The sequence below is a fragment of the Tenrec ecaudatus genome, chromosome 6, assembly GCF_050624435.1.
Source record: "Tenrec ecaudatus isolate mTenEca1 chromosome 6, mTenEca1.hap1, whole genome shotgun sequence".
Classification (NCBI taxonomy): domain Eukaryota; kingdom Metazoa; phylum Chordata; class Mammalia; order Afrosoricida; family Tenrecidae; genus Tenrec; species Tenrec ecaudatus.
Genome location: NC_134535.1, coordinates 94,708,451 through 94,733,847, shown reverse-complemented (window position 1 = coordinate 94,733,847; position 25,397 = coordinate 94,708,451). Strand labels below are relative to the sequence as shown.

Below are 25,397 nucleotides of genomic sequence, written 5' to 3'. Positions count from 1 at the left end.
ACTTTTAAGCAAACCTGTTGGTCGGGCTTCCAGTTGCATGGGTTCCAAAGCTTTGTGCAAAGATGAGCTAGCTCAACAAAGCTGGGCTTTCCGCGAGTCTGTAAGCAAGACCAGAGCTAACGTAAATGCTTTTATGGAACAGATTGTTAACTGTGGACGAATTTTGTATTTACCAATTCAATCTGGAGAGCCATCCCATAAAAACAGTGGTGTCTGAGATTTGTTGGTCAGGTTAAATGCAAGGTCAAGGACAGCTCAGTAGTTCATGGTGACTGGAATTTGGAATCTCAAAGAATAAATCCTCACAGATTTTCTTGTAGAACACTCGATAATCGTGGGGACTTATTATGAAGTTTTAAGGACTTTAAAAAATACATTGGCGAAAAAAAAAATTCACTATCACAGTCCACTTCTTTGAGGGAAGCCAAGGCCATGCTTTAAGGGTTTCCTTGGGAGACCTCACCGACCCAAGCTCTGAGCTTGCCCTTCAGACATTGTGATTCCCAGACTGAATGAACATTTCTGAGGAACCTATTTTAAGTCTCAAGGATTTCCAACCTGCCTTTTTGATGTGGTGTCAATTGAAGAGTGCAGAATTCTTCATGGGAGGGTTAGAGAGATGGAAACATTTTCTCCAGTAGTATAAAATCTTAAATGGATGATGTGTAAATAACAAAACAAAACACAATAGCTGCACACTCTATTAATTTTCCTTAGTAAAGGTTTCTATGGTTTGATGGCAACATTTTTCACTTACATTATTTTTAACTGTGTTGTTCAGCTCCAAGTATTTTTTAAATCCATAATGTCATGTACCCACCATTACAGTATCATTGAGAATAGATTTATTGTCTTGAAAAATGCCCTGTCTTTTACTTATGTATCCCTCCCCTTCTCCAGAACCACAAAAAAACATTGTGTTTTTACTGTCCCTCCAGTTTTGCCTTTGTAAAATGTCACATAGTTAGAATGCCTATAGGTATGTAGCCTTTTGAGACAGACTTCTTTAAGGAGCAATAAGCTTTTAAAGCTCCTCTATGTCTCATTTTTATTGATGAATGTTATTCCATCTTATGGCTTATCAGTTTGTATTTTCATTCATCTCTTGAAGGACTTCTTGGTGGCTTCCAATTTTTTTGAAAAGTATAAGTAAATCTTCATACATAGGTATTCCTGTATAGTTTTTGTGTGGACATAAGTCCTCAGTTCACTTGGGTAATTATCTAGAAGTGCGATTTTGGGGATTTGTGGTTAAATCTGTACTTTGTAAGAAACTGGCAAAATTTCTTTGAGACTGTAAAATTTTGAATTCCCACTAGCAATTGATGAGTGTTCTTGCTGCTTCACATTCTTACTAGTCAGAATTTGACATTATTAATATTTTTGGATTTTATTCATTTGAACAACTAAATAGTGAAATCTCATTTTCATTTTACTTTGCAATTTACTAATATCATAAGGTGCTTGTATTAGTCTGGGTACTTTAGAGAAACAAATCCACAGAAACTCATGTATAAGAGAGTTTTATATAAAGGGTAAGTGCGCATCAAGAAAACATCCCTACCCAGTGCTGCCCAAGCCCACAAGTCCACCATTAACCCAAATGTCCAACACCAATCCACAAAGTCCTCCTCCATCTTACAAAACACATACTATGATGCCAACTGTAGGAGGAAAGCCGAGTCAGTGAGCGTGTAAACATCTCAGCCCTGGCAGGGGTCTCCACACAGTGCTCCAGCACCCAGGGCTGCATCAGGGTAGGTCCATGCAGCTTCTCCTTGGGGATGTCTTGCAAGAAGTCAGCCTTGCAAGCTGAAGCAGGAAGCTGGCTAAGGCAGCTGCACCCTAGTGCGACCATCAGAAAGCAAGAGACTCGAGAACCAGAAAGGTGAGGCTGACAGAGCCATTTATCTATCTGCCCTTCAATTAACCCCTCATGTGTTTATTGGCCAGGTTGGCACAATAAACTAAGTACCTCAGTTTTGAACATCTTTTCGTATGCTTTTGAGATTTCTACATAGCCTTTCTTTTAGGTCTTTTGCCTTTAGATGTTTTTTCCCTTCTTGTTGAATTTTAAGAGTTGTGCTTTATCAGGTATCTGCTCAGGAAAGATCTTTTCTATCCTGGTACTTTCGCAGAGAATGTGTTTGTGGGTTAAAAAAAATTAACTCCCAAGTTTTGGATCATATTTTGGTGTTGTAGCTAAAAAATATTTTGCCATCTAGGTTTTCTCCTATGCTATCTTTTCCAGAGTGCATAATTTTTTATTTTTAAAGATTATTTTAATGTTTATGTTTTAATTTTGCTTCCCATAGGATGATAATGTGACTTTTATTTATTTCATCCTATGTAAACTTAGTCCATCCGATAGTTGCGATTTAGTCTGCTTCTATCTAATACACTTACTTCTAATATATTTGTGAATAGCGTCATCTACTTTGAGGATTACTGTATTATTGGACAGAACAGTGAGCAGCAATATCTATAAAGATATATTTTAAGCCGTGAACTGGGGAATATAAAGGCGCTGCATAGATACCAAGGGTCTGTAGTAGCAGCTGCTCCTTCGTTCCCGAGTCAATCGTTCCCGGGCCGCCCACCTCGGGGAACTACTTTCAGGGCTCACAAAATTGCAGTTCACACTTCTCGTGATGTTTTTGTATAATTTCATCTCTGGTTTGATATACTAACATACTGTCATCAATCCTTGTTGCCACATGTCCCTCGTCACAGCCTGATCCCGTCTTTGCCAGTGGTTTGTCTGCTCATGATCAGTAGATTTTAAATTCCGTGTGTAACGACATGGACTGTGATTTCGTCCTCAGCAGCCATGCCTCCGCGTCTTGGCTCAGCCTCCAGCCACGAGGATTATGTTGGTGCTTTCAAAGTTGTCATATAAATGAAATTGTTCCTAAATTGCAGGGGTTTTTTTTAGTGTAGATGATGAGGTTAGTTACTTCTTAAAGTTTTTTTTAAAAATATCTTCCTATTATTATTTTAGATTTCCTCCAAAGGTATTAAGTTAAATATTAATGCAAAACAAAAAATCTTTCTAAGTTTCTTGTTAATTTTAAATAAAATGCTCCCGAAAACACCAAAGAATTGGTGTTTTATATAGCATACAAAGCCTAAGGTTATGTTATACAATAATGATCTCAATATGACTGTACTTAAGGACTCTGAAATGCAAATTTACTTCTCTTAAAAATCAGGAAAACAGGATATTAATATTCAATCTACTGCTGTATGCCTTTATAAACATAATAATTAATCAGAATGAACTATAGTCTATAGAAATATATTGTATGTATCTTAATAAATGAGTGCTGTGTAGCTTATTCTCATGCTAAACCTATTGAAATATTTTGATAGTGTTTCATTTCATTTTGCGTTCATGGTTTCCAAACCGAACACAGATTAACTGTAACAGCCACTGATTGTTTTGTCCCTTGGAGATGATAATGGAATGGAAAGATATTATTTGAATGTAAATATAAATAATATGTCTTGATTATAATTCTTTCTCTCATATAAAATGCACATATTTCATTAGGATATTTCGAGTAAGCAACAAAAAAATAAATTAGTCCAAGATGAGTTGTGGAAAAGAAAGCAGACAAGGCATAATAAAACTACTGGAATAAAGACCATGACACTTTGTCCAAAATGCCATTGTACAGCGGATTCCTTTCTAAATTCAGGAAGCAAAAAATAAGATATTATGTACATTTAATTTATATCTGAGGATCCTTGATATATAACTCAAGTCATGTTTGTTTCAATTTACATTTCTCAATGTAAGACATTCACTTTTAAACAAACACATAAACAGGAGAAAAACCCAGAAAGATCATAGATATTGACTTCTTTAACTTTTCTAGGTTCTGCATGACTGTTTTTGAGGTGTATCAATAAATAGACTTGTAGTCAATATTTTTCAAGTAATTGCTAATGCATATGGTATAGTAGGGATGAGATGCAGTAAAAGAATGCCAGAAGAATGACTATAGATGATGATAATAAATGTCTTATAACAGTTTACATATGCACCCCACACTCTTTCAAAGGCCATTTGAGCAGCAGTATTAGGGAGAGTGGATTGTAGAGCAGACAATTGGATGAACTGCACTAGAGTGGCAGCAGGGCACAGAGGACGATGTGGTTGGACATGGGACATGCTGATGCTAGAGCCTAAGAGAGCCATAGACTGTCAGTGGAGTTAAAGAGGATAGTTATTGATAAATAATTCCTAGATTTTATGCTTGATTAACCCGTTCTCAAAGGTGATCCTCAAGATAGGCAAGGGGAGGTTATGCTATTTGGAATAAAATATTAAGACAGTGTTGTGCATTTCAATATTGACAATAAAGCATAGAATCAATTTGTCCAAAAAAGTTGAGTTTAATGACTGAATCACACTCTTTAGCTGTAGATTGTTGGTGGTAGAAATGGTAGTTTAACAAGAAAATTGCCAAAACTTCTTTTACTATTGATGCAGAGCAAGCACTTCAAAACACACACAAAATCTCACTATGAATAATTTTTATAGATGCAAGATAGTTTAAAATATATCATTTTTATTGATATTTGTCCTTTGCCTACCACTAAATGTAGTTTGATTATTTTTTAGATAGAACGATGAGAAAACTAAAACCAGTTTGTGGTGGTTCATCTTTTGAAAGTTACCTTAGGAGCCATCTGACGTCCTCTTTATATTACAGCTAGGACACATCCATAAATACCAAATGCCTTGGTAAAGATTATCCATCCGAGCCACTGATTAGATCCTTCTAGAGCAGCCCTAGATAATATGCTTTCCAGGGCTGCAAAGCTTTACCGGACAAGCTTGCCACACTTTTCTCCCACGAAGTAGCTGGTGAACTCGAACCACCAACTGTGTGGTTTCAGTCCATCACCTACTCAACAGAGCTGCCAGGAGATCCCACAGGCATTCAATAGACAATTTAGATGCGAGCTTGGTGTTTATGAATTCTTGTGGGGTTTTACTGTTGGCGGTGTTATTTACTCCACAGTGACAGAAAAATCACAATTGTTTTTACTTTATTATAAATATGTTACAGTTTATAGTTTTACAAAGTATAACATATCAATATCAAGTAGTAGAGCTATTAAATGAACTGGTATGGATACAAACAAGGGTTTCCACAGTCACTAAAATGTTACTTTTACCATATAGTGAATACAGATTTTTTTTATAGAGTTTAGCAAAACTCACCTGATACTCAATTGGCCTTCATGATATGACAATAGTGATGATAACAGTGTATATTAAGGGAGTTAATATTTGCATCCTCAAAGAAACTTTATGAATCTGTTAGGAGTGCTATCCCTTTTGGATAATACATAACTTAAAGGTATGATTCTCATCACGTTCCTAGTGGCAGGTCCTGGTCTTAACCCAGGTCCAGCCAACACGGACTCCATGCCGCTGACGCCATGCTGTCCCACTCTATTAGTTAGTAACCCAATAAAAGTAACAAAAGAGCATAACTAAACCCTTAAAGTAAGTAAAACATTATTTCTTTAAAACAAAGAAGAAACAGAATAGTTATGTGCAAATTATTTTTTAAATTCTATAAAAAAACTATTTTAAACTTCTTATACATGAATTTAAAGAATTGCCATTACATTTTCCTGAAAATTATACACTCCTGCTCAATTATAGATTACAATAGAGTAGGATGCATTATGAATGCATTAAAGAAACTGTTCATTGGTCAAAGTTTATTCTAATTCTGTTTATCAAATATAACTTTAGTAGAACTATCTTATTGTTAAACTCATGTTAACTCATAAATATAAAACATCTTTATAAACATATGGAAATTCTCCACTTTGTTTTAATTCTTAGAATATCTTATAAAACAAAATAAATCAAATTTAGCAATCTTTAAATATACAGAGCATATTGTGGGCTAAAGAGAACAAATGAAAGTGAAATACATGTGATTATACAAAGGCCACTGGAAGACTTGTGTGGTGATAAGTTCTGTATCCAGACTGTATTAATATCAAAATATCAATATCCTGGGCATATGTTTTATGTATTTTGATCATGTTATTATTAAAATAGTAATTTTAAAGTAAATCTTAACATATATCAATAGAGAATGGTCGACGAAACTGGTATATTAATTTATAAAATAGAATTCTAGATGGCAGTAAAATATGTTATTGTTAATATGAATATTGATTTATGATTACACTTAACTGCTGAGTTATAGCAGCTGATATGTAGACTGTAATTGATTTTTATAATTGATCTTATGTTATAATAATTTATATACATCATGTACATCTGTGAATAATGATAGTTCCACTTTTTTTCTTTTGGGGGCTTTATGGCCTAAAATTGAAGTCAAATGTTACACAGAAGGGGCAGAAGCAGCCTCCTTGCTTAGACTTGAATTTGAAAGCAAATAGGTCCCAACAGCTGACCTTGGATCCACAGTCCAATGTGTATCCAATGTGTCACCAGGCACCTCTCTACCAAACCATCTCCTATGCAATGGCCATCCTGACTTGTTCTTCTGTAGTGATGAACTTTCCTTCTTTCCTACCTCAAGGCAAAAACAAAATTGCATCATCAGTAAGGCAAATAATATGACTTTCTCCTTTTAAGAAAATTCTGCTAGAAGAGTTTTGCGAGAGTGCAATTTTAAATTCATTTAGTAAATTGATTAGGGACTGATCAATCTGGTTGTGACTGTATATTATTATTCTCTAAAATTTAGTCCAGATACATTTGAAATGTTTATCTGTGTGTAATAAAAGTTTCAAATCTAAAAATTCCCATGTGCTTTCATTTACTATTATAATCACTTGGTTTTGAGTTGCTTGAGAAGACAAAATTCCATCAAAATAAGTGTAAATGTGAATTTTCCTCTTTTGTCAACCTGTAAGAACAAGTGGGTATATTTTCTCTTCAACCGTCCTCCTTGTCTGCCAATTGACCATTGTACCTTGTTCAGCATCTAAGTTTGTTCCTCCTGGTGTGGTCTTAAATAGCGTGGTCTACTCTCACATCCAGGCTCCAATATTTGTGGCAATGGCCACACTGAACTCATAAACAATATTAATGATTACAGAGCTCATTAAGGGATTTAGCAGGTTGGAATGCAAGTGAGAAATGCTCATCGGAATGTTACAAAGTTCTTTCAGGACTGCTAATAAATGCCCAAAGGGCATGCCACTCCACTGTAAGCCACTATGGGAAGATATTCAGCTCAAGCTCTGGATTAGCAAATCCAGCTCCCTCAATTAAGTGTCAAGAGGCACCCAATTCCACAAGCCAGCCTACTGACCCAAAGTGCTCAGGGTTACTTTCTCCATGGGCTGGGAGGTCCACCACCTTTTTTCATGATCTGGCTCCAAATTCTGTTGCTGCTCCTTCTGGATCCAGGAGGTCCATTCCTGGATGTCTGTGGTAGGACGATTCCTTCTCTTGCTTCTCAGAGGCCTTGTGTTATGTCCAGCAGGATAACATTCAAATGACTCTGGTTCACAGTTACAGTGAGTTGTATGAGTGACTTCCCCACTTCCTTCCCAGACCCAGGCAGGAAACGCTCATTTGTGGAAATTAATGGCAAGGGCCACATTAAATAATTTACTGCTCCTTAACTCCTGTTTTAGATTCAATGAAGATCAAGGGTATAGAAATATGGATATATATCTTATTTTCCACATAAAAGTTTGATGTTTATATTTATTACTACTACTATTGTGCTTTTAGTAACTCCTCTAGACTGAAATCATACATCGACTCACGAGTGATTCTGGCAATGCTTTTATATTTACTAAGTTTATCGTAGCACTGGTACTCAGTCTAAAGTTTTTAATTTGAAAAATTAAAATGAGAAGTGTACTCAAAAATGTTTCTTTTCAAAGGAAGAAATTATCTTAGGATTTCTGAGGCTCATAGGCCTAATGAACTTTCTATTTGTTGATGAGTTTTATGCACACTATGAATCTTGCTATATAAGAACAATTAGGAGGCTGACACAGGACTATGCAGTGTTTGGGAACCAACTCAATCGCACGGGCTAACAATAATAACATGAGGACCGTATGAATGACACACGTTATAAAAATAGGCTCTCCTTTCTAAAATTAGTAGGGATTAGCATACCCGGTTGTGTAGATTTTCAGTAAATGGTAAATGTGTGCCATCTTGTGCAAAATTGTCCTACTTGGAGCTTTGATTAATAAAATCTAATTAATTACCAAAAATTAAGTTTAATTAAAATTTTTCACATATCAAAGGTTTTTAGCTCACAATGAAAGTGGCTTTCTTTCGTCATGAGGATAATTCAGAAAGCATTGCTCCTCAAATTCTCGTTCATAAATGCACAAGTTTATTGTACAGAGAGCCTATTTCAACCAATCTGCCTCTGAGCTCAGGGTTTGACTGCAGACAGCTTCCCTCAGTAAGTTTTCTTCGTCTCCTGAGGGTGCTTTGAAAAACAGCAGAAGTCCAGTCAAAAGAGTGGCTTACATAGAGAGAGGACAGCTAAATCCAAGGCAGAAAGGCCAGCGCAGAAGGTGATGATGACATCTTTTTGTGATCCCAAAGAATAAGAGTGGTTTCTGGAGAGGACCCAGACAGTCCCAGGGGGTGATTCGGAAGAAGTTTTCAGAAAATAGAAAACTACTTTGTTGAGGGGAAGTCCGGGAAAGTTGGGCTGAGGACCTCTTTTCCATCACAACAAAGCACCTGCACATTCTCTGAGGACAGCAGGGCTCTTCAAAGGCACTTTCCAGGGAAACCTCGCCCCGTCAACACTACAGCACTGATTTTGCCCTGAACTCTTCCTTATGGTCCCAAACTCATAGAGCATTTGAGAGGAACATGATCTGGGTCCTTCGGGGATGCTGGAAGTGCTGTTTTGACATGTTGTACATTGACAAGCAAAGACTTCTTTGGGAAGAGTTAGAGAGATGAGAATGTTCACCTAATGTGGGTGATTTGAAGATAATATTTTTAAGCCCATTCAGGAAAAGAGGCAGAGGGGAACGTGAGAGTATTATTAAATTCTAGTACCTAGGAGATAGAGTGAAGCTTCTCCAACAAAATCTGGTTCCCCAAGCAACAGGGCAAGGGTGTTTTATAGGCAAGGCTCTTCTGGAGAGGCCATCTGATTCTCAGTGTTCTCTTTGTTTGAGAATACTGCACATTTCACCTGCAGCCCTTGTTAGGAACCCCGGCCCTCCAAGTGCAGGTGTGCTGACTTCTCATGGCTAAAGGGAAATGAACAGCAGACGTTTGTTATGAATTCAAAGCCCTTGAAGCCTCATGAAGACACTGCGTCTCTCTCTTGCAGCAGGGGGAACACTACTTTTAGAAGTGTGTACACGGGGGACATATTGAAAAACGATAGGTTCATGATTTCATAGTTGTCTTTAATACAGACTTCTATGATTTTGTAGCAATACTCTGGGACTTGTCCTCATTTTTGAAGCTCAAGATGATTTTTACAAAATATGATTTGGGTTTGGATATGGAAAGTGATTCTAAATTTTTATCGAGGGCATTTGTAATTCATTGTGAGTCATCAGAGAACCACTTTTTTGGGGCAGGAAAGCAGAAGCACAGGAGAAGAGATGTCATTGTAATAGACATCTAGTGGTGAGGGACCACCAGGACACCGCAGAGTGGACAAAGGTACATAGGAGTGGAGCAAGAATTGTGTAACTTTCAGATTTAACACTCATTATAAGATCAGATAAGGGAAAGAGAGCCAAGTAAGCACCCCAAATTTTACAGAGAGCATAATATACAGAGAAAATAAGGTAAACTTCTAAACGCTTGGCAGTGCTCTGGGGCGTCAATCAGTAATTCATTCTGGCTATACAGACACATGGGTTCAGTGTACCTCACCAGTGTATTTGTCTAGTCCATGAGTCTCCAATTGCCGAATAAGAGAAGAAACACGGTAGCAGTAAAAGCAGGTAGCTCTAAAGCTATTCCAATCTTAAAATAAATTCAAAGTCCCGATGAGCTGGGGGTTACACTCATTCCTCCAGAGATTTTTGTGCACAAAACTGAGCTATAGCAACCCTGTTCGTCCTAAATTTTCTTTCATCTTTTAGGACCATATTAACTCTCCATTCCCCAAACCATCTCTGCTGGACCTCCCTCTCCTTCCGTCCCTGAAGGACACATGTCACGTTTAGTTGTATGAGAAAGCTCGGAAGAGTATCCGACCTCCCATAGGCGTACATGATATACATGACCTTGGAAAGTTGACATACATATTGGCAACACATGCCGACGTGTTCAGATGACAGATTCTGTGTATGGTAAGTAAAGTCATATATAGAAGCAGTAAGACATTTTAAAACTACATCACTTCTTTAAAAAGATAAAGCTTTCTTACTTTAAATAGAGAAAGTATCAACTTCTCGTTTCAAGTTATGGTTTCATTTTTGGAAAATCAGCTTACAGTCATTCTTGGCAAAAATGATTGTATTTAAGATAAGCTATGAGTATCCTCTTTTGTTAATTTACTCAAGAAGCTTCATTCACCACCAACTGAATCTTAAGTAGTACTAGGTAAACTAGTGTAACAATATAGCAGTTTTCCAATCACCTCTTATTATCATCTCAGAACTTTGAAGTAAATTTCACCACAGGCAGTGTTTCTGGTTGTTGAGATAAGGGTATGTATATTTTTTATTTGCTACCAGGTGATTCTAAAAGGTATTCAGATTTGTGAACCACTAGTCCAATGTGAAGACTGTTTTTTAATTAAATATATCTTTTAGAATTAGTGACTACCAATGTTTATTTTTAAGCAAATAAAGGAACCATGATTCTAGTGTGTGCTCCCTTGAGTTCAAATACTTGATTTTAAAAGTGTTACTAAAGTCAGACAGCTAGGACTGAGAAATGAAAATGTATTTCCCCAAACTTAACGGATAAGCGTAATAGGATTCCCAAATGAACAAGCAAAGTCTAGTGAATATTGAATGGATATTGCCCATTTGCAGCTGCCTGCTAGCTTCATTCACATTGTTTATTCAAAGGACCAAAGGGGTGTTTTTCAGCATTCTCAACAGATGCAAGTGATTGATATAAAAAAAAGACACCGTAGCTTAAAGAGCGTTGCTAGGAAACACAGTTTGAAGATGAAATCCCCTACTTAGCTGTCGTCAGTCCCATAATAAGAGAGTATGGTGGTAGCATATCCTGGTTTAAAATGTAGAAAAATAATCTGTCAACTCTGTATCCAGAGGGAATCTGTTATTGGCTTGCTTCAATGCCTTCATTTTGAAAGTTGTGGAATGGCTTTCGTTGCACTGAAAGAGACAGGTATGCACAATAGGAGACCATTGTAAGCATACAATGACATTTTGGCCAAATAATCCATTTTAAAAGAAGTACTCATAAGACATTACCAGGTTCATCCTAATTTTCACTATAATAATAGTTTTCTTACTATTAAATAATACCTTTCCTACTAGGAAATTATAGTTAGGTAGGAAAATAGAAATGCCAGTCATTTGTTATTGTCATTTTTGTTCTGCTGTGTTGACTTGCAGTTGCTATGGTGTTGGAAGCTATGGCCTCAGTATTTCAAATACCAGCTGGGTGGCTCACCCATGGCAAAAAAAATGTCAGTAAAACTTTTTTTTTTCCCCAGTAAAACTTATAGGCTAAAATACTAGGAAGAAAGGCCTGGTGATCTAGGAACAATTGTCGTCCTGTGAGAAACTGCAACTGAACCCTATAATTCTATCAACCTCTTCTGCCACCCAGGAAAGTTTGTAAGCCAGCCACTTCAACCTTTTATCTCCCCCCCATTTTGCATATCCAATTTCTCAACTTCCCATCTCTGTCAGCTCAACACTCTGAAGAGACAAACATGGTCTTCAATGTGAGGAAGCTCCATTGCAGTCGTTAGAATCTTTTGTCTGCATCCATAAGCAAAGTCCAACCCAGAGCACGCAGCAAGCAACGTACACCAGCTCACAAGGTCAGACATCTTCCTCTTCATCCTGCTGGGTTATGGTCAGCTCATGTTAGCCATGCCACACCAGGCCAATGGGTGCCATTGTAAGCCATGTGTATTAAGCACCTTTAGACAATTCCAAAGACAGAGCTTAGGAAATCAATCGATTATGTTCCAGGGCAGCAGACATTCAGCTTCTAAGCTGCCTTCTCTAGTATGTGGTTTAGGAATCAGTAGGCTTATGCATCAGGGCAACAACCTTCCAGTCTCTACGCTTCCCACAGTGACTGGCCCTGATTCTTTCATGAACATAACGCATGCTGTGAGCCAAATAGTCTTTTAACCAATTTATTCCAACGGGCATTCACACATAGTAAAGAAAAACAGGTAAGATTTAACAGTGTGAGACAGAGAGAGAGAGAGAGAGAGAGAGAGAGAGATCCTTTGCAGCAGTCAAGAAGTTCTATAACTCTGGGCTCTTAGCTGGATTTTTATACAACTTGGGGGTGGGGGTGGGGGTGGGGGTGGGGGTGGTAACCATAGCTGTGGTTGTGGGTATTCAGTCTGATAAAGGGTACAGCACCGTGTTTAAGCTGGTAGGCTCCGATTCTGACTAGTTTCCTTCTTTCAGGCATTTTATTTACTTCCTTATTCTTGGCTGCCATTTTGTTGTCCATGGTTACTCCATTTTTCACGCTCTGTTTGCTGTGGCGTTCCTAACAGGATTCCCTCCACTTCAGACAGCTTTCCTCTTCACAAATTCGCAAACCCTACCCACCTTGAGGGAGCTCATGACATAGGCTCAGGTCCCGTGCAACTTTGTAGACTTCAGTCCCGTCCACTCCCAGCTCTCCTCCAGTGCCTAGGACCGCAGTCCATGGGGGTCAGCGGCTAATCGCGGCCTGTCTTCCTTGCTGTGTTTCCCCCACTTCCACTCAACAAGTGGAGTGAGCGAGCTTTTCCAGCGGCCTCCGGGCCCCCTTTAATGTTCAGACCTAGAGGAGAGAGAGTTCACTCCTCATGGGCTCAGGCTTTCCCAGCCTGCCTGCATCCACAGGGATCCTGCTTGCTCAGGATTCAAAAAGCCAAGTGGCCTTTTTATGTTTGCTTCCTCTCCCAACAGCTCCAGCTGCGTGCCTTTTCAGATGCAAATACCTGGACCTTCAAGGTCCTGAGTGGGGCTAGCCTTCACTAAGCTGGGCTTCATACAAGAAGCCATTTCTTCCAGGAATCTTCTAATGTCCCTTTAAAAAAAAATCAGTTTATTAGGGGCTCATGCAGCTCTTAACACAATCCATACATACATCAATGTGTAAAGCACATTTATACATTCATTGCCCTCATCATTCTCAAAACATTTGCTCTCCACTTAAGCCCCTGGCATCAGCTCCTCATTTATTCTCCACCCTCCCCGCTCCACCCTCCCTCATGAACCCTTGATAATTTATAAATTATTATTTTGTCATATCTTGCCCTGTCTGACGTTTCCCTTCACCTGCTTTTCTGTTGTCTATGGCCCAGGGAGGAGGTCACATGTAGATCCTTGTAATCTGTTCCTCCTTTCCAACCCACCTTCCCTCTACTCTCCTGGTATCACCACTCTCACCGCTGGTCCTGAAAGGATCATCTGTCCTGGATTCCCTGTGTTTCCAGTTCCTATCTGTACCAGTGCACATCCTCTGGTCTAGCCAGACTTGCAAGGTAGAATTGGGGCCATGATAGTGGTGGTGGGGTGGGGGTGGGGGGAGAAGAAGCATTTAGGAACTAGAGGAAAGTTGTATTTTTCATAGTTGCTACATCACACCCTGACTGGCTGGTCTCCTCCCCGAGATCCTTTTGTAAGGGGATGTCCAGTGGCCTCCCAATGGGCTATGGGTCTCCACTCCACACATACCCCCTCATTAACTATGATAAAATGTGTCCCTTTTAACATTCTAATTGTAAAGGCTGAAAGTCCTGGGTTTATAAATGCATAATTTTCAGTATTCATTTCTATTATGCATTCTGTCAATAACAGGTAGGAGAAATCAATATAATCCTAACACTGAAAGATCCTAAACACAATTCTTTTAAAAACACTCAAATTCAATCCTTTCTTATTGAGACTGTTCTCATGTAATGTAGCCTTAGAAGCCTGGCTGGATTAACTAGGCCTTGGCCTTCTATACGCCATTTTGATGAAGCAGTATTGTTTTTTCCTTAGGAAAAGTCCAAGAATGGCTTTCCTCTCCTGAAATGAAACTCAGCGTTCATTATGTTCCTTTGTACCATTCAGGTCTGAATAACCAAACAAAGCTGCTGAAAATCAAATTCACTCCCCATGCCAATTCCAAATAATACCAAAGTAAACTGAGGGGTCATACCTGACCTCCTCTGCAGATCCAAAGACAGAAAATCCAATAGCATTTGATGCCATAAGGCGGCGGTTAGACAGACCTCCACTTTACATCTTCAAAATGTATTTCTATAGAGTCTCATTCCCTCTACCAAATTATATTAGGCTAGATTATCTAGAGAAACAAGATCAGTGACTCTCATGTATAAGAAGTAACTTAATGTCAAGAAAACACCCCAACTCCATTCAGCTCAACTCAAACCCATGGACCCAGCGCCCGTTGTAGCCTCTTCAGATTTGTGTGGCTGGAGGCCGACGATGCAGAAAGGCAGATGGGTGCAGAGTGAGTGGATTCCAGGTTGGTGGAAACATGTCAGGGAACAGCCAGCTCATGGGTCGACCCACATGGGGTCGCTTCTGCAGACAGACACAGAGTCCCAGAAAGCAGAGAGGGTGAAGAGACACACAGAGAAGTCAATGAGGTTGAAGGTGACCCTTGGTGAGCTTACACAACATCTCCAATGCTGTATGTATGTATGTATGTATGTATGTATGTATGTATGTATGTATGTATCAGTCTACCTATCTATCATCTATTATCTGTCTTACCAGAGAAATATAAAGAAGATAATAAAGATCACCCATACTGCTACTACATAGAAATAACTATATTTTAAGGTTATTGCTTTAGAGTTTACTATATAGTAAATGTTATCTAAGGGTTTTTAAAAAGCTTTTTAAAGTAAACTTATAAAATGTGAAATTTAAAAATGTAAATTTGTTTAATCCATTTATGCTTATTATAATTCCTTATCTATTTGGCGTATTCTAGATCCTATTTTATGTCTTTCTTTTTCCTTTTCCATACATTTTCTTTTCTCTTTCCCTTACTCCTTTTGATTGATCATGTTTTGTATTGTTATATTTTTTGATATCATAACACAGAAGATTTAGTCCTACTATATTACATAATATTGTAACATAAAGTATTATAATTATTATAAGGTATTATTAAACATAATTTATGACTGCTCTCAGAATAATAGATTATAAATAACTCAAATGATTTCATTTGAACCAATTTTTCTGTGGAGAATCACTGTCAATTTGTCTCAGTTACTACTTCTTATAGCAATGTAGGAAAATATCAGTCATTTCATAGGGATCTGGCTTCATTAGGGAACAGGAGAGTTCAACTCCACACCAACCCCAGGGTGGTTGGCACAACACAAAGGTCAGACATGCCTCCACCCCCAATCATCTTTTACCCTAATTAGATACCAATAATTCCTTCCTTGGTGTGATACTTCTTTGATGAGTTTTATATCTCATTGCAATAGCTACACAGAACTCACAGACAATAACCATCATGCTGGAGTTTAATTAAGGGAGATAACAGGTTTGTCTTATCGTCAGACAGGCTCCTCTTCTGTGTCAAACTTGGCTCTTGTGTTCCCTCTGCCACTTCAGGCAGGGATCTCATGTGTGTTAGTTACACTGGTGGCCCTTCCCTCTTGGCTGCTTGGAATCTCTCCTCCCCCTCTTATACCCAGAGGAATGGAGGGCCACATCTGAACTTGTCTGGCTCCATAAGGACAAGGAGAACCCAACTCAACACCCATTCATGGCCAATTGCCTCATGGCAGAGGCCAGACATGCCTTTGTTCTCCCTCCTTCTTTACCATAAATAAGAACTGCATGGGCCTGCTCTAATTCAATCATAAATTAAAGACGCATTTAAGGCACAAATCTCATTCATAGCCTGGGCATGAATTTTGATTCATTATTGATAAATACTCATGAGAATATTTATTAAACAGACACATTTATTCTTTTATTTATATTTCTAGTTATGTTTTATTCATCTATTGTGATCTTAATAGTCTTTTAAATGCTCTGTTACCATGAGTTCCTTATAGCTGCTCCTGTAATCTTTTTCAAAGCTTTTACTCAATTTATATTTTGCCTTTCATATAAATTTTTAGCATATCCAATTTAAAATTCTCTCATGTGTTGTTTTCTATTCAGAGGCTTTGTATATTTATATTCCTTTTCCATGAGCTGTCTTTAAGTTGATTTTATTTTTATATTTAAATACATACTTCATTTGAATATAGATGGATATAACATGAGATTAGAATATTAGTGGTCTTTTCCAATAACTTATAGAATTGCCTTCCTATTCTTATTAAATCATATTTAATGTCTTTATCTGTCAGCACTTTTGCAAATGGAGAATTTAAGCAGTGTAAATTAATGTAATTTAAGATTGTGTTGCCTGGGTTCAAATCTCAGTTCCACCACTTAGTAAGTACCACACCACTGGGCATGTTGCTTAATTTATGTGACTCCATCGTGTTACTTCTAAAATGAACATGAAGAAAGAACCTACATCTAGGGGTTACCATGAGAGTTAAGTGAAATAATATATTCAAAGTGCCTGGAACATAGTAAATGCTAAGTAAATGTTAGCTATCATTGCATCCGTTTATTCTTAGAAAATCATCATGCTGTTTTATTTATGAAGCTTTATAATATTTTCTCTTTCGTGAGATTATACTTGTGGTAGAGTGAAATTTCTTAGCATGGCATTTCTACCCAAATCTATATAACTCTCACCAAATGTTTGGGTAGGAATATGCAACTAGAGTCTGTGTAACATGAAGAGAGGAGAGTAGTCAGTTTTCATTACCACCCTTTGGATAGAAGGAGAAGCCACCTTTGAAGCCGCAGGTTAAAGCGAAACCCCAAGAACCCTAGGTTCCTTGTACGTTCAAGGTCCCTGTCTGAAGTGGCAGCAGTGGAGGCTAAGCTGTGTTCTTTGTCTATAGGAGTGTCCTTCCTGTGCATGTGTATTCTACGTGCTAAGCCCAGTAATGCAATCTCTTCCCACCACTCTATCTCACATTCCTCAGCCGTACTCCTTTTTCTGCCAATTAGACTGTCATCAATAGAGATGAGGTAAAGTGGGTAGATTGTAAATAAAAGCCTATTGATTACTAGAGTTTGGCAAGATGCTGATGGGTTAGATGTGAAGGAGGAAGCAGCATAGATAAGGTAATTAGGGATAGCTCCACTTTTCCCACACAAACATTGTCATTATGGCTTTGTCATAGAACATCTTTATGTATAGGTCTGGCATGAAATATTTTAGGGATCTAACTTGATACCTTTTTCTTCTCTATCTGAAATTTTGTATATTTTAAAACTAAATTCAACTAGCACCTTCAAAACCAAAAGGTTCAAAATTACTAACATAATGTAAACATTGAAAATGACCCAAGGCTTTTGCTCTGCCTTGTTTGGCTGCTTATTATTGGCTCTGCATGTCTATCTGGATGAGAGGTGGGATAAAGAAGGTAAAGGAGAAAATAACAGGACCCATGGTTCGGCGAACATCAGAGAGGGGAGGCAGGGAAAGGAGGTGGGTGCTAACAACCCAGGGACAAGGGAACAACAAGTGATCTCAAATCAATGGAGAGGAGGGTGTAGGATGCCTGGTAGAGCTTGATCAAAACCCAAATGAAAGCTGAACATGATGGTGGGACAAGAGGAAAGTAAACAGATATAGAGGAAGGAACTAGGAGGCAAAGGACAGGTCTAAATACAGGCATGTACATATGTAAATATATTTATAATGATGAGTAAAAAAATCTACGTATATATATTTATATGTTAAGTATCAGGGTAGTCGATGGACACTGAACCTCTACTCAAGTACTTCCTCAATGCAAGAACACTGTTCTAATAATCCTGCATTCTATGATGCTCATGATAGCTGAAGACAAATGGGTACATAAGCAAATATGGTGAAGAAAGCTGATGGTGCCTGTGATCAAAAGATATAGTGTTTGGGGTCTTAATGGCTTGAAGACAAACAAGTGGCCCTTTAGCTGAGAAGCGACAAAGCCCACATGGAGGAAGCACACCAGCCTGTGTGAGCATGAGGTGTTGATAGGATCAGGTATCAGATATCAAAGACTCAACAAAAAATCATATCATTGTGAATGAAGGGGAGTGCAGAATAGGGACCCAAAGCCCATAAGTAGACAATTGGACATCCCCTTACAGAAGGGTCACCAAGAAAGAGACAAGTCAGTCAGGGTGTAGTATAGCACCGATGAAACAAACAACTTTCCTCTGGTTCTTTAATGCTTCCTCCCCCCACCACTATCATGATCCCAATTCTACCTCACAAATCCGACTAGACAAGAACATGTACATGGGTACAGATAAGAGCTTAAAACACAGGGAATCCAGGATAAATAACCCCCTTAGGACCAATAATGAGAATATTAATATCGGGGGGGAAGGGGAAGGTGGAGGAGGTAGAAATGGGGAACTGATCACAATAATTTACATTTAACCCCCTCCCTGGGGGACAGACAACAGAAAAGTGAGTGAAGGGAGACCTCAGTCAGTGTAAGATATGAAAAATATATAAATTTTATAAATTATCAAGGGTTTGTGAGGAAGGGAGAGTGGGGGAGGGAGGGGAAAATGAAGTGCTGATATCAAGGGCTCAAATAAAAAGAAAATGTTTTGAAAATGAGGATGGCATCAAATATACAAATGTGCTTGACACAATGGACGGATGGATGGATTATGATAAGAGTTGTGTGAGCCCCCAATAAAATGATTTAAAAAATAAAGAAAAATATTTTTTAAAGAAAATTACTCTAGGCCTAGAGAAGAAGATACTGCAATCTGGAGACTGTGTCTGATCAGTGTAAGTCTATAGTCTTTCTAACGTTGTTGACCCTCATGACATAAAGACCAGAAAAATGAGGATAATCGTTATCTACTTTAGGGTTTGTGTGAGTATTAAATTATATTATCCATATAAAGAATTTGACACAATCAAGTTTAGCCATTATATGTATCCTAAACAGGATGAGGATAAGGAGGAAGATGATGATGTTATGATCCAGGCAGGCACCGAGATTAATTATCACTGACAAGTTATTCGACTGCACTTAATTTCATTTTCTTAACTCTTTAATTAGGGTTAATATTAACTTCATGCAAGATGATCGTGAGCTGGAAGATATATATAAAACACTACAATAGGTGTTCAATAAAGCAGTGATTTCTTTGATAGGGTTATTGCCCATGATATATTAATTTCCCAAACTATATAAATATTAACAATAAGAAAGCAAATATAGACACATCAGTGTCATATTTTGAGCATAATGCCAGATAATAGACTATCTTTAAGGTCATTTATAAGTTGAATATAAATATGAGGTTCTCCTGTGACCTCCCATTTATTTCTCTCTTTCTTTTTAAACATCATACATCCATATTTTCCAGTAAAAGAATAATTTGAATGCTTCCATATTGGAAGCAAATCCCAAAAGTTTATCCCCCTTCTGTCTCATAGTTCTGGCCAAATAACCAACTGGCTGAGCAGAACAAACCAAGCTTTACCACTGAGAAGTGACATCTTTGCCTGAGCTTCATCTGAAGGTGGCAGGAAGGACACAACTACTCAGTAGCTGAGTTTTTCTGATGTCTTAAGCATTTACTATTCACACCCACCCAAACATGGAGCTCAGTGAAGCTTTTCATTTTAATAATAAAATCAATATGTAAATTCTGATGAGTCAGGAAATACCTCCTTCTTCTCCAACCACTGTATCTCAACAAAGCTAGCAATGTTTCCATGAAAGACTATATTAGGTCTTTAAATCATACCCCCAACCAAATCATCTCACTGCCATTGAGTCCATGCCAATGCTGGCAACCCTGCAGGACAGAGGAGAACTGGCCCTGCGAGCTGTGGAGACTGTCACTCTTCCTGGCAGTAGAAAGCCTCATCTGTCCCCTAGTTTTTTCAAAGTGCTGACTTTGTGGATGGCTGATCAACACGGAAACGATACTTCAATAAAAATGTTAATTGCAGTAAACAAAATGATCTCCCTCCCAAGAAATAGAGGTGTCAACAATAAGTAACAGAGCCCTCAGGAAACGGGCATGCTTGTCGGCATTTTAAAGACAAACTCGATCAAGAGTATCTTTATTATTCCACACTTGTCGGGTTTGTATATTAAGAATATAAACAGCCCGTGGTGCATTGAAGAGCCCGGACGCTGGCCCCATGGCGCCCGCGGGCTCCTAGAAAACCCTGATTCTGTCAAGATACTGGGTTTGGTAGGAATGTTAATCAGATTTCGGCACATAATTCATCCAACAATTATGCACTCATAGTTCCTTAAATGTAATTCTACCCCTGTGCGGGCAAGAGATTTGCAACCTGAAACTTGGTAACTTTTTTGCTGACTTTGCTGTGAGGCAATTTGCCAACATCTTGTTATGTAACATATTTAAAAAGAAATATTAAGGGCAACACACGCTGCTTTGTATTTCTGCTGGAAAGTTGAAAGCCAAGTCACTTTGATTCAGCAGAATGTAAATCATTACAAAGTCTCCTTCCAAGAAATCTAAGGCCCATTAATCAAAATAAATGAAATCTAAACAAAAATGAAAACAAGTGGAACGTGAATAAGCAAAAACCTGATTGAGCTGAAAGCACAATGTAGCTACTGGGAGGAATAGTGGAATCCATAAATATGAAATAGGAATATTCTAGTTTAAAATTTTCATAGTTACTTAAATATCAATAAGGAGTGAATAGTCACTTAACAAAATGAAATCGAAGATTTAGGAGATTTAGATGTAAATGTTCTGGTTAATCACAAAAATTTCCTCATGATCTGTATAGCTTGGCGTATCCTTCTCTAAAGTCATGCAAGGAGTTTAATTTTCAAGACAAATAAAAAATAATTTAACATGCAAATAATAATTTAAGGGTTAGCAAGAAGTCACTGTGGAATCAGACAAGAGGACCACAATGAATGCTTGCATCATTTAATCATTTAGACATCTGTTCCCATACCAAGAACTTTGTTTCATTTTCTCTGAACAGTATATACAAAATAATCAGATAAAGGTTGGTGAATGGTAAGTTTTCATTATTCATTCATGTATGCCATAAATATTCATGAAGGATCTGCCAAGTCTAGACATTGTGCAGTAGTATCATAAATATTAATAAATCAAAGATACCTATTAGGTGAGGGATGTTCTAGAGTACAAGCCCGTGAACATGGAAGATTACACCATTCCCTTTTCTATACCGCACATGGCATACAAATTGAAGCAATTTGCATGAGTCTACTCCTTGACTACTGAAAAGCAAATCATTGTTCTGGATTTGACAATGAGATGCATTTGAGCAGGAAGAAGTAGCAATAGGCCAAGCAAAAGGTCAAAACGGGCAATCAAATTCTGAGAACCCAAGGGAGTTGAGCAAAGCAGGAACATCCTCTCAGTGGAAGGTTGGAGCAAGATAAATGGAAGCACCGTCAAACTCCGGGGTTATCAATGTCAACTGTTGGATTTTTGGTTTCTTCCACAGTTGCTGAGTTCCGAATGAGAAGTGCTCTAAGAAAATACTAGCGTAATATGTCATCTTTGTGCTATGGTTACGGAGGGCCTATCTTTCAAGCTCTTTAAATGCTTCCCTATCAGAGCAGATGATTAGGGCAGCTTCCTACTTCACGACGGCTTCACGCCATCTGGGTTGCAGATATACATCAACAACTTGGTGTTGGGTTGCAAAGAGCTTTATTCCATTGAATTAAAACTTGCATCAAGCATTAGTTGCTAATAGTCCTTTAGTTGACATCTGGTAGAGAGTGGACATGTCCCTTCATCTCACCCATATAAAATCATAGCTCCAATATGCAATAACTGAAATGTAAAGAAAGGGGATTTTGTAATTTCTTATAATAATTTTCATTAATTCTCTCTAAATTCAAGTAATTATTTTCTCCTCTCAGGTCTAAATATCCATCAACAAACACTTGAGTGTGCCTTCAAACATATACAGATCCTCCTAGCTAATAGATGTAGAAGTAAATGCTCTACTTTCTCAGAAATTTGCCTCAGAGGGCAGAGTGGTAGTCGGGATGAAGCCTTTTTATTAAACACGCAGCTGCACGGAGACTAAAGGCATTCCAAGGGATGAGTGTGGCCCGGGGGCGTTTGAAGGCCCCCAGTGTAAATCGAGTGGGCGCTGTGATCTGGTGCCGCTTCTTCAGAACTCTAGTCCTTTTGTGCTTCTCGCTGAGAACACGCCAAAAAGGAGGTTTAGAAGTACTGTCTTGCTGGCATGTTTCATTTCAATTTTTCACTGTCCTAGCCTTATCAAAGCCTACTTTGGATTTTAGCTCCGACTCACAGAGTAGGTATCATTGAGTGCATTTTAGCGCAGTCATCCAGCTCTCTTAGCTGTGTGAACTACACTCGGGCAAGTGAAGTTAAAAGCACAGTCGGGCATACCCTTATATTCCCAGAAGTGAACTAATCTCATATAAAATGAGGGAAAGCTTCCTGTATGTAATAGAACTATATTGAAATGCCTGAAGGGTGAATAGATTAAAATCAATTAGCAAAGGTGTCAGGAAGGACATACCATATATACTCGAGTATAAGCCGACCCGAATATCAGCAGAGGCTGATATTTTACCACAAAAAGTGCATTAAAAATGTGCTGAAATAAACTCGGCTTATACTAGAGTACATACGGTAACTACTTATTAGCTCAGTTTATCTCAGGCCCAACACTATGTTACTGTACACACCTACCAAAAAAATAAGCTCAGTGAAGTTTTTAATAATGAGATTCCTTTCATCCCTGTGGAGATGCCCCTATCTAATAAAAAGGTATCACATCTCCTGCTGCTCTGCTTTCTTAGGCAAATGTATGAGACATAGGAGAATTTGCCTCTATTTCTAATGTTTATGGAGACTTATAATTGCATAATCAAGTGACTGTTGATTGATATTTAGACTTAGTCATAAATAATTATTTGTATCTAGAGAGAATTAATTAAAAGTTTATTTTAAGGAATTAGAGAATTCCTTTTCTTTATATTTTAGTTTTTGAATAATCTGTACCTTTGATCTATCATTTTATATAGATGATATGGAATGATGTGTCCACTTTTGAATTTATGTCAGCTTAAGAACCATTAGTAATTGATTAATACTCAATTCAAAACTTAAAGGGAAATGAAGCTCATTATTATAGGGTGAAATAACTGATATATACACATAGAAAAATTAAGATATTCCAAAAAAATACCACACATCCAAAAGTACAGTACAAGCATATTTTTAAGAGGTATGCTATTAAATGGCATCTCTTGATTTTTGAAGTGCACTGGTGGAAGAGATAGTCTAATGAGCTAATAACATATTTGAATACACCAATCTACCTATAGATTCAGATGGTGGAAATACTGACATTCACTTAATTTACTTACCCCAGGACTTCATTTATTTTTTACCCCAGTACTTCTTGCACTCTACATGCCTACAATTTATTTAGGAAGTTTGATTAAAAAGCAGACACGGGTTATTCTAGTACCTAATTTGTTCTTGAGTTTTTGTTGTTGTTTTTTTTTGTGTGTCAGGAATCTGCTTTATTAACAAGCACAATTTAAAGTCATTTTATATAGGTGGATGATGACTCACATTTTGGGAAACACTGACTTAATGGTAGTAGTAGTTACATAAACTGGTGTCAATTGGAGAGTTGAGAGGATTAAGAGTCAAGGGTGGACTCTAATATGCAATCAGATCCTAGCCAATGAAGCCTCTGTGTGTGTTTGTTTTTTTCCGGAGAATTCTGGGAAATCCAGTCTTCCTTCTTGGAGCGAAGAGAGACTCTCTCTCATGGCTCACTCTCTGGGTGACATTGTGGCTGACAAGATACCTGGAACTACACTAGTGCCCTGAGCTGGAGAAGCCACATGGATCTTCCCTGATGCAACCACAACTCTGAAGCTGTGGAAGCCACATAGAGATCCCTGCCAGCACTGAGATGCTTACAATGCCAATGGATCCAAAGGCTTTCTACCCACGGACCTGAGAGTGTCCTGAATTTAGTGTCATTGCATGTGTTTCATGGTTCTGAAGAGGACTTTATAGATTGGAATCGGACATATAGGCTAATATCAAGCATATGGGCTTGGACTGGATTGGGTTGGATGCTTTCTAAATGTACAATTGCCCTTATATAAAACTCTTATACACATATGGGTTTCTATGGATTTGTTTCTCTATTCTACCTGGACTAACAAAGTGGTTTTTGTTTTTGTGTTTTTTAACTTGAGTGTTTTGAATAGTAAGTTGATTAGCAAATATACAAAATGATCAAGGTCAAGGACAGATTCTATGTATCTTTTTCAAATTACACAATAGATATGAATTTAAATCCAACTAGGATACTGGATTCATACTTCATTTCTCATACCAGCGAGATGTCTTCCAGCAATCTAAAGGATCCCTAGAATGCAGTCGAATCTCTTAAAAATCAGAGACTCACCCATGATCAGATGAAATAATACAGAGGTTAATATTTGCAATGTTTTTTTAAATCACGTTTTCTTGTTGTTGAGAATGTCTAAAGCAAAACGTACATGGGGGTACCCCAAAATCCCAGACTTTTTGCCCGGGTACCCCAAAATCCCAGACTTTTTCCCCCAAAAGCTATGTATGTACACTTTTTACAAGACAGCATTATCACCTTCAAAGTACTCCCAATTACACTTAATACATTTGTCAAATCTGTGATCCCATTCTTGGAAACATTTTTCAAACTTATCTGTTTGAATGACTGACAGCACCTCCCTTGTTTTTTTTTCTTCTCCTCTTCTGTGTCATCAAATTGTTGTCCTTTTATGTCCCTCTGTAAAACCTTGTAATGGAAATTCTATGTACCATCAAAGTCAGAGGAGCACTTGTGTCATTTTTGTGAATGACATAAAGTTTTTTTAATGTACTCCCTGGATCTATTCTAATGCCCTCTATATTTGTAGACTATACATCATTAAAGAGAGAGAGAGAGAGAGAGAGGGAGAGAGAGAGAGAGAGAGAGAGCATCATAGCATGCTCAAGGCAGATATTCTTTACCAATTAAGCTAATGATATATAGTCAATTTATAAGCCTTCTGCTATAATTCCTTGCATTATGTACTATAATTCTGAACTCTATGCTTGTGGCTGCGGCCCCATAT

General features: G+C 37.9%; 1 protein-coding gene across 3 annotated transcripts in view; it reads left to right on the top strand.

Moving 5' to 3' along the window:
- Window positions 1-25,397, top strand: part of CNTN1 (contactin 1) — a 392,308-nt gene that overhangs the window by 185,715 nt on the left and 181,196 nt on the right. The gene's annotated exons all lie outside the window — the stretch shown is intronic.